General features: G+C 43.4%; 1 pseudogene; it reads left to right on the top strand.

Moving 5' to 3' along the window:
* The first annotated feature begins 298 nt into the window (after positions 1-298).
* Positions 299-1,428, top strand: LOC130086062 (uncharacterized; annotated as a pseudogene).
* Positions 1,429-9,804: the final 8,376 nt, after the last annotated feature.

Raw genomic sequence — 9,804 nt, 5'->3', positions numbered from 1 at the left:
GAGCCTCGGTGCGACCAAGCCAGGGTGACGATTCGTAGACAAGCAGGTCTGGTGGTGGACCGACAAGTTTTAAGAAGCTGCGAAGGAGGCCGCGTTCAAGTTGTGGCGTCTCTCACGGGTGGCCGACGACTGGCATGAGTACAGACAACAGAAGTCAATAGCGAAGAAGGCAGTGGCAACCGCGAAGGCCCATCACCACGCCGACCTTTATGCCCAGCTCAACAGACCTGAAGGAGCCAACCGAATCTATAAACTCGCGAACGCCCGCCATTGCTCAACACTGGACATCGGTCAAGTAATGAATATCAAAGATGCCGACCACCAAGTCATCCGTTTTCCCCCCGCCATTTTGCAATGCTGGAAAGAGTACTTTGACTCGATGTGCAACAAGGAATTCCCGCATCCACAAGCGGCATCCCAATCCCCGGGCCGGTACCGCAGATCAGCCCTGCCGAGGTCGAGGTTGCTGTCAAAAAGATGAAGAAAGGAAAGGCCCCGGGACCCGACAACATTCCTGCGTGGAAGCTACTCGGACGCCTAGGCACTGAAGTCCTTGCCCGACTGTTTAATAAGATCATTGATGAGGGCACCACTCCCTCAACGAGGGCTGCCAGAGTTACGGTCCCGATCTCGAAAGGCAAAGGCGACGTCGGCGAATGCCACACCTACCACCTGATTCGCCTGCTCTGCCATGCCATGAAGATATTCGAGCGTGTAATTGACACCCGTCTCCATCAGTCTCAATCAGTGCGTATTTGTTAGAGGAAGCGGCATTACTGATGCGATCCACTCCGTCTCGGCTGCTGCTGGAGAGGCACCCGGGAGAAGAACCAGCAAGTGCACATGGCCTTTTTCGACCTCAAGAAAGCATTCGACCGTGTTCCCCCAGGATCTCATCTGGTATTCCTTAGGCTCTCACAGTGCCCCCGAAGAGTACGTATGGTGGATCCAGCTCCTCTACACCAACACCACCAGCGTCGTCCGATGTCCTGCAGGCCTGTCCGAATCGTTTTCGAACACCGTCGGCGTGCACCAGGGATCCGCCCTCTCCCCGCTCCTTTTCATCCTTTTCTTGTACACTGCCACAGGGGATATTTAGGCGTCTCAGCCCTGGTCACTTCTATTCGCCGACGACATCTTCCAAGCTGACGAAGCCCGAGGCTTGAACGTCAAGTGCAAGACTGGAATGAGCGGTTGGACGCGCATGGATTGCACCTCAACATCAAAAAGACTGAGTATATGGAGTGCGGACCCCAGACCTACGGGACAATCAAAATTAGAGGGCAGCCATTAAACAAAGTCACCGAATTCAAATATCTCGGTTCGCTTATTCGGAGCGACGGCGACGGCGACTCCCTCCTTGACGGCCCAAGCCCGAGTCAACACGGCATGGCTCAAATGGCGACAAGTCATGGGCATTCTCTGTGACCGCTGAATGCCCATACCACTCAAGGGCAAGATTTATAAAACCGTTGTACACCCAGTCGCGTTGTACGGTTCCGAGTGTTAGCCAGCCACCACCAAACATGAGCATGCCCTCCACGTTATGGGAACGAAGATGCTCAGCTGGTCCCTCGGCCTCACGCGATTCAACCATGTCGTGAACGAAGACGTCCGAAGGCGCATGGGCTTGGCACCCATAGTTGAAAAGATGCGTGAAGCCTGACCCCGCTGGTATGGCCACGTCATCAAAAGTGGCGATGAGACAGTGGTGAAAAGAGGCTATTATCTATCACCACCTGGACGATGACAGCGGGGCCGGCCAAAGAAGCCATGCGCACAGTCAATATCACCACCGATGATGCCCTGGATCGAGCCAAGTGGCGAAATGCATGCGAACAAACGGACCCTATATGGGATACATGCTAGGACAAAGAAGAAATGGATGTGCAGCAATTTGTACAAATAGAGACATTTTTGTGACTTTATTGATTAAACTTTGATATTATATTTATATTTAATATATGTATTGTATTTGAATGTACTTTCATTTTAATTATGATCTGTTAAACATTTCAAAATATAATAATCAGGGCTGTCAGTTAAACGCGTTATTAACGGCCTTAACGCAAACCCATTTTAACGCGATAATTTTTTTTAGCGCCAGATTAACAGTCTTTTTGGCCTAGCAAACTTTTTTTCACATGCTTTTGCAACAGGACGCGGCATGCGCGGCGCTGCGAAACCCATTCATTTCAATGGCTTGCGCCGCGCGAGGACGTTTTCTTGCTTTGTCGACCAAAGTGCAAGCACAGCGGCGCGCACACCGCGGTCAAAATTAAAAATAGTTCAACTTTTGCCGCTGTGACGATTACCAGCGCGACCAATATAAACTTTTTGCCATTCAAAAAGTTTTGAAAACTGGCGTAGCGCCGCGCATTCCGCGTTCTGTTCTAGCTCCGGATCTAGCTAGACCGAAAACACACTTGTTGCGAGCCGGCCAAATAGTAGGTTAACGTTACGTTTTGAGTGGATGACGAGCGTGAGACGCCGAAATGGATGCCAATAAGATTCTGAATTGAAAGTTTACTTTTAAAAAGTTGCCAAATGGTCCCATTAACAAGACCAAAGTGATCTGTGTGTTTTGTCGTTGTGAACTGAGCTATCATCGTAGCACGTCCAGTCTAAAATACAACTTGATGGCCAAGCACACACACAGCTGATGCAAATTATCCGCCCCCTCGTCAATATCAGGACCTCGTCAAGTATTTCTTTCACCCTTTTATTGATGGACAGTGTTACATTGTGAGAGAGATAATTTGCTCCAAGTGAGAATGTTTTAGTGTGAAATTGAACAGAGTATTGTCAATGTTGTTTTCAATAAAAAACATTTGCACAAAGCAAGCCGATCTGCTTTTTCATGTTGATAAGAGCATTAAAATTAGAAAAAATAATGGGACAAAAAGAAATCAAGAAACATTTAGAATAGATAAAAATGTGTGATTAATTGCGATTAATCGCGAGTTAACTATGTCATTAATGCGATTAATCGCGATTAAATATTTTAATCGTTTAACAGCACTAATAATATTTAAAAATAAAAAAATAAAAAATGTTTATGACTTAATAATGAAAGTTATGAAAAACATCTGCTAAATGAAAAGCAACACTGAATATAAGTGACACGTAAAAATGATAAAACCAAGAAATGTGAAGTAAAGAAATACCACAATAGTATCCATAACAATCATTATCCACACAAGTCCTCTTTCACTTCACATCACTTTTTTTTATTGCTCTCTTTTATTTACTCTCTTGTGAACTCATTACTCTCTGTTAAAGGAAGTTTTTTTTTCTGACAGCTGTGTCCTCTGGACCCTGTGTGTCCCTTGTTGCTGTCCCAGAGCCAGACAGAACAGATAATTTGAGAGAACTTCTGGATTCGCATGCATGAAGAGACAGACCCAGTTCAAGCAAAGATAATCAATCCCCACCTCCAGTAAAGCAGTCTTTAATACTGTAAATCCTAGTGAGCTGCATACACAGCATCAATGACATACTGTACTCACAATGAAGGTTGTCTCAAATTTTATGTAGCAAACTATTATAGCTCCTAAGGTAATTTGAAATAGCAGTACATGTATCTTTCAGAGAAGGCAATCCCATAATGTGTAAAGAAAAGAGAATTCTGTCCAAGCTGTGTGCTTTAAATCGACTTGTTAGCTTAACCTGCTACAGGCTAATATCAGAATCTTCTCTGAGAGTCTGTTTTGTGAGTCATGTGTGGAGTCATGTGTCATATAATCTAAATTTTGTTCATCCGCAGTCCTGTCCACATTGGATTAAGGGCAAATATGCTTTCTGTGAGTGTATATTGATTTTTACAAAAAACAGTCATATATTCTCAAAAATTATTATTTTCAACCCTTATTCTGGCCCTCTGTCTAAAATTATATTTTAGGGATGTCTCAGCCACTACTATGATACTATGAACTCAATAAAATATTTAAAGCCCCTCGCTTTTTCATGTGAGTTTGGGTATGTTTACACGACAGTGATGTTGACTTGAAATGACGGAAAAGTTTTTCCTTTGCATTTTTTTGCGTACAGACAACAACATTGTCAAAACGTTCCCCATTCACACAGATCCACGTAAACTACTAAAAACACAGTATTATAAATGCCTGGATATTAGCTCCCAATGTCACTTTGTAAAGAAACATATGCGCCTGAACACGTAATACGCATGTGTATGCGCATGATGTCACCGGTTTCACAAATTTCGCATTTGTGTAGTTTATGGAGACGATAATGGTATAATTTTCAAAAACTTGCAATTTGAAACCTATTTTTAAAAGTTTGTGTTTTCAGGCCCCCAAAACGCCATTGTAACTGCCAAAACGGACAAAAAGTTTTCCATTTTTTGTTGAAAACAGTATCGTGTAAACGGCCCCTAAGTTTGTTGAAAAAATCCATTCATTATTCAATTTTAACTTACAGAGAAGGCATTATAAAATTGTTTACTTGTGCTTTGCAATATAGCATGGTTTATCAAGTTTCCTTGCGAAATTTTCATTAGACTGTGCCTTATTTACAAAACAATCTGGGCATGGTCTATGGTGCAATGATGTCAAAGTATTCATGATGTCTTGCTCTAGATGCATTCATATGCAAATTTGCTAGTGAAGTCACAAATCCCACAGCATCCTAACAAGCATGGTTAAACAAATGTTTTTTTTTAGAAAAAGTATTATACTGAGTAGGACATGTTAAGCTAGGACACTTGCAGGATGTTTTAATGGTTCAAAGACCCACAACTGAGGATGATTTTAGACACATCAAACTGCAGGTTTTGAGATGTTTTTGACCGGTGCCTTTATGAGGACCTTGAGGCAGTGAGACAAATCCTGGCAGGTTTTCTAACACTGCTGTGTTTGTCTGGATCAGGCGCTGGACACTGACACTGACCTTGTGATGGGAAGTTCATGGAGAGACCACATATATATCTAAGCTTGTCACGATGAATGCCCAAATGATTAAAACATGGCAACCTGTGCAAATAGAGCCCACCGCCAATTCCAATAAATAAATGTCACTTAATCACAATATGGATATGGTAAAAGAGAATGCATTTGATATGAATCCCTGTGCCATTTTAAAGGCCCTGAGGAATACACGTTTTCCCAAAGCAGTCTGAAGTTGCCATGGTTACACTCACTGTTCAGCAGCTGGTGTCTACACCTGATATAAAGAAATAATGAAGTGACATCTTTATTGGCCGTTTAATTGATGTTCACGTGACCCTGATAATTTCACTGTGTAATGAGTACACTGGCATCCTGTTATGGTTCAGTGAGTTCTGATAAACACTCTGGCTTGTGTGAATTCCAGTGTCCCTGTGTTTTAGCTCTTAGAAACCGTGGCGTTGTTTGCTAAGGCAAGCATCACTATTATTATTGCTCATAGTTAAGGGATTTGAACAAACCCTCAACCTTAAGTACTGAACTTTAGCATTTGATTCTTGCCACACTGTATAGAGACATGAATGGTACCTCAGATCTTGTAATAAGGTTAAAGGTTCAAAATTTTAACAGATTTTAAAACAGTAGTCATCATACACTTTCCAACTAACTCCTTAACCAAATGCTTGCAATCACATCATTCTATAGCACAGCTGTTTGTTTCCTGCTGTTGTAGGAGCTCACAGGTAATTTTTTTTTCTCTCGGGAGAAATCGCGTAGAAATCGTTGATGCTCGTATGGTCATTGTGTGAGAGGAATTAGGAGTCGAGCCGAGTAATTTACAAGCACCTCCCAACCCACGATAATTTTCAAACATGTTTCAAAAATTTGGGGAGTCTGCCCGATTTTGACCAGTGTATATCATACACAACCACGTCATATAGGCTAGATCTACGAATATTATTATAGCCCAGTGGCTGCAACCCTCCAGTGTGCGCATACACTGACACACAGACAAATACACTCTCTAGTTGTTTTTGTTGAAAGGAATGGCTGTGTTGTTCTCTACTTTTCACCAAATCATCTGTTGTGTACACACATCTGAGAAACATCTTAGAAAAAGTTTTACACACATTCTAAAGACATTTTCTAAATGTCTATTTAACATCTGACAGGAAATGTCTTTGCATAAGCAAACACTCTAAAATATAGATCTTGCAGATGTAAATGCAGATTTCTTGGTGATGTACCTGTGCTATCAGGGATCCAAGATAAGATTAGCATTCTTAATTGCTTATCACTCTGCATTATCGCATGGTTTGCTTTAATCCTAAATGATTCCACCTTGGTTTCATAACCAAGAGTCATGTTTTACAGTTGTGTATTTGATGCAGGTGTAAATTACTTAGCATATAGCAGCAGCAAATATGTTATTGTGTTTATACAGCCGCAGCAAGCAGTATACATAGTTGCTGTGCGAGTATAGTGGCTAAGCATTGCAAATATGAGGACACTTTATGTGAAATATGCATTCACGCATGTTTCCACAGTGAACAAATCTATACCAAAATGTATATAAAATACATGTATTTCATACTAAGTATACTACATATCCATTAGCATATTTACTGGCATATCACTTGAGACTTACTGATATAACTATAATTAAACTTTATTTGGAGTACATCTTTATTGCACATTTCCTAATATTAAGCCTTAAAGGGACACTGTGTAGGTTTTTAGGTATTTTATTATCTGAAATCAATATTTTTATTCATAAATATGTCCTCAATGGTGTACAAATACCTCTGCAAATTATCTGACTTATCTTCGTAAATGAAGAATTTATTATCTTTATGTACATGGGACGGGTAGGTTCACGGAGGCTTCCATGTCGTTCCGCCATCTTGAAAAACTATAATAGCAGAGAGGGTCAAAAAGTACCAACCAAACGCGTTTCCACAACGCGTTTTCGTTCAGACTCAGAGCCAGCGTCACGTGACTGAAAGCAGTAGAAACGGAGGAGGAGAGCAGTGAGAGGCGCATTCCCGGCAAGTTTAAACGGCTGTATTGCACTCCTATAATTGCTGATTGCTCTATTATTTGTAATGGCGGACCATACATATGCCGAGCCACAGGAGAAGACATCCTCGTCCCAAAAAAAGGCCAGACTTGAACGAAAAAGGAAACGTTGACCGGAGATTGCAAAAAAAAAAGAGTAAATGTCGGGATAGCGTTTTCAAGGTGGAAAGAGCTAATGCAGCAGAAAGATTTCAGAAGAGACGCTGAAGTTGCCTGCTTTCTCCTCGACAGCTAAGTCAATGTTACAGTCTTAATTATTTTTTTTGTCATTGCTTGGTTGTGTATTTTATTATATAGACAGTATAACATTTATAGTCAAAAAAGTTAAACAGGCTCTTTGATGAATAGCAGCTATTGATTAGGCTACTTTACTCAATAGCAGCTATTGATTACTTTACTCAATAGCTGCTATTTAGAAGGTGCTAAAAACAAGGTTTGTAAGTTTACTCTTTATAACCTATAAATTCAGTAAGAATATAGAGATAGTGATTGTTTTTGCATGGTTTGCACACCTAAGGCTACTTCAAGTTTTTAATATTAGCTCAAGTTGTGAATTTGCTATGTGCATAAGATTGTACTGAGAATTACAATTAATTTATACTACTGCTAGACACATAAATTGTACAAACCTCGGTCGTTTCTCTTCGCTGCCTTTGGAAACTTTCAATTCTATTTTGATCGTCTCTTGTAGCTGCCGGGCATCTTTGTCGTCGTTGTGTTGACTCTCGCGCTCCTCGTCGTCCATCTCCTCGCCTAGATCCCACTGATCCACTGCCTCTCTGTCCTCTTCCTCTCCCTCTACCTCTCCCTCTTCCTCTCCCTACTGCTGAATCATCCGATGATGATATCTAACAATCACGTAATTTAGAAAATATAACGAATAAAGGCGGCATTACTACTAATTACAACAGTTCATGTTTTTCAGTGTGGTCTTATGAGTTGCTTTATTCAGCAACTCATACTGTAACATTCGTTTGTTCGTTGTGTCATGTTGCTGTTCACCCGGAGAAAAACTCGATGAAGTCTTTACTACAAGACATCCTGTCATAGCATTTTTGGTACATAACGGCAACCGTAGATGCAATACGCACTTGAAAAAGCGAGGCGCTGGAGAGCAAAATTCGTTTGAATGCAAAATACTATTTCACCACTAGATGGGGGTAATTCTTACTTAGTGTCCCTTTAAAATGTGTTTAATATCACTATTAGTAAGGATAGTATGATCTCTGTGCTCGTCTCTCCGCCCATTCGTTTCTGGATGTGGTTGTTCCCTGTCTCTCTCTGACGGTCACAATTGTTGCATCACGTGTTTGGGCTTACAGCACGCTGAGTCAGCTTTTGTGGACACTTCATGTTCCCATTGCGAAATATGACTGTCGCAGTGTTGAGATCAAGACTCGTCTTCGTCAGCGAAGCGCGAGTCCCCATTACCCGGGGCTCCCCCAGAGGACAGGACGCCGATTGCAGCATCGGAGGGTGAGCTGGCCTCTGTAGATGATGACTCGACTACGTTGTGTCCCTCTGGGAGCATAACGTTGCCCGAGCTGGATCCAGAATTGTCAGCTATGCTGAAACGGGCCGGCCAACTCTCACGTTGTCCTGAGACCCCTGCCTGGATATGTGCCCAAGGTTCTTATCACTCCCTTTCGGGACCAGGTGGTGAACCTGCAAGCGCTGCCCCCGGAGCAGGAAAGACCCATCCTGACTTTTCTCTGTCCCATCCGCGCTCTGCGCCTGTACGTGGACAGAACGCAAAGTCTCAGGACCTCAGATCAGCTCTTCATCTGTTACGGAGGTCAGTAGAAAGGGAAGGGAGGTCTCCAAGCAGAGGTTGGCCCACTGGATAGTGGATGCCGTCATCTTGGCGTATGAATCCCAAGGTGAACCCTGCCCCCCCTGGCTCACTCCACAAGCCGCTTCCTGGGCGTTGGTGCAGGGTGCCTCGCTGACAGATGTCTGTAGAGCTGCGGGCTGGGCGACACCTAATATGTTCGCTAGATTCTATAGCCTACGTGTCGAGCCAGTTACCGTGTGCTCTCTTCACATAGAAGCCAATTTACACCGTGAGCCCGCACGAAGTGTCGACTTGCTTCGCAATTCCCCTCCTATGGACTGGATACGTGCGCCATTTCTGCTTCAGTTGAGTTGCCCTTAACCGAACCCCGTTGAGTTCCTCCTCCACACCCCTTCGGCATTGGACGTGGCGGAGCGTCCGGTGTTAGGCCTTCCACTCGTAAGCAGTGTGGAACCTGTGTTAGGCTGGGTCCATATGTTGTGATTCCTATGGTGATCCCATTTGTTTATTCTTCCACGGTATGGCTCCCTACGGCGAGCCCGTGTCTTCCCTTGGCAGAGTTCTTTCTGCAGTCGCTGTTCGGTGTTGTCCCCCCCCTGTTTAGGCTGGAGCCACCCCAGTGACATTCCATATGTTATGCAATTCACCTCATATGTGTATTCTCCACATGTTACCTCCCTACTGGCAGGATATGGCTTCCGTAGCGTACCCTTCCTTCCTTAGACAGCCGCTTTCAGTCTTGTGGAACAGCAGTGACTTCCTGGCCTAAGCCCTGTCCTTTTCCGCTAAAAATGTCGGGAGGATCTTTGTCTAGAGACGAATCCACTGGAAGGTGGCAGCTTTACTGTCGTTTTCAATGATGGATCCCATTTCAGTCAACGTCGACAATGTCTGACGTTCTCGACTGAAAGGGAACGTCCTGGTTGCGTATGCAAACCACCGTTCCATGAAGGAGGGAACGGAGGACATAGTCCCTTCGCCACTATTGCTGGACCATCGCTGACTCTGGGCTCTGCTCAGATCCTC

This window comes from Rhinichthys klamathensis, unplaced genomic scaffold (genome assembly GCF_029890125.1).
Source record: "Rhinichthys klamathensis goyatoka isolate OS25496 unplaced genomic scaffold, OSU_Roscu_1.1 h1tg000093l_1, whole genome shotgun sequence".
Lineage (NCBI taxonomy): Eukaryota > Metazoa > Chordata > Actinopteri > Cypriniformes > Leuciscidae > Rhinichthys > Rhinichthys klamathensis.
Note: the sequence above shows the minus strand (reverse complement) of the source record. Positions and strands in the feature narration are given on the sequence as shown.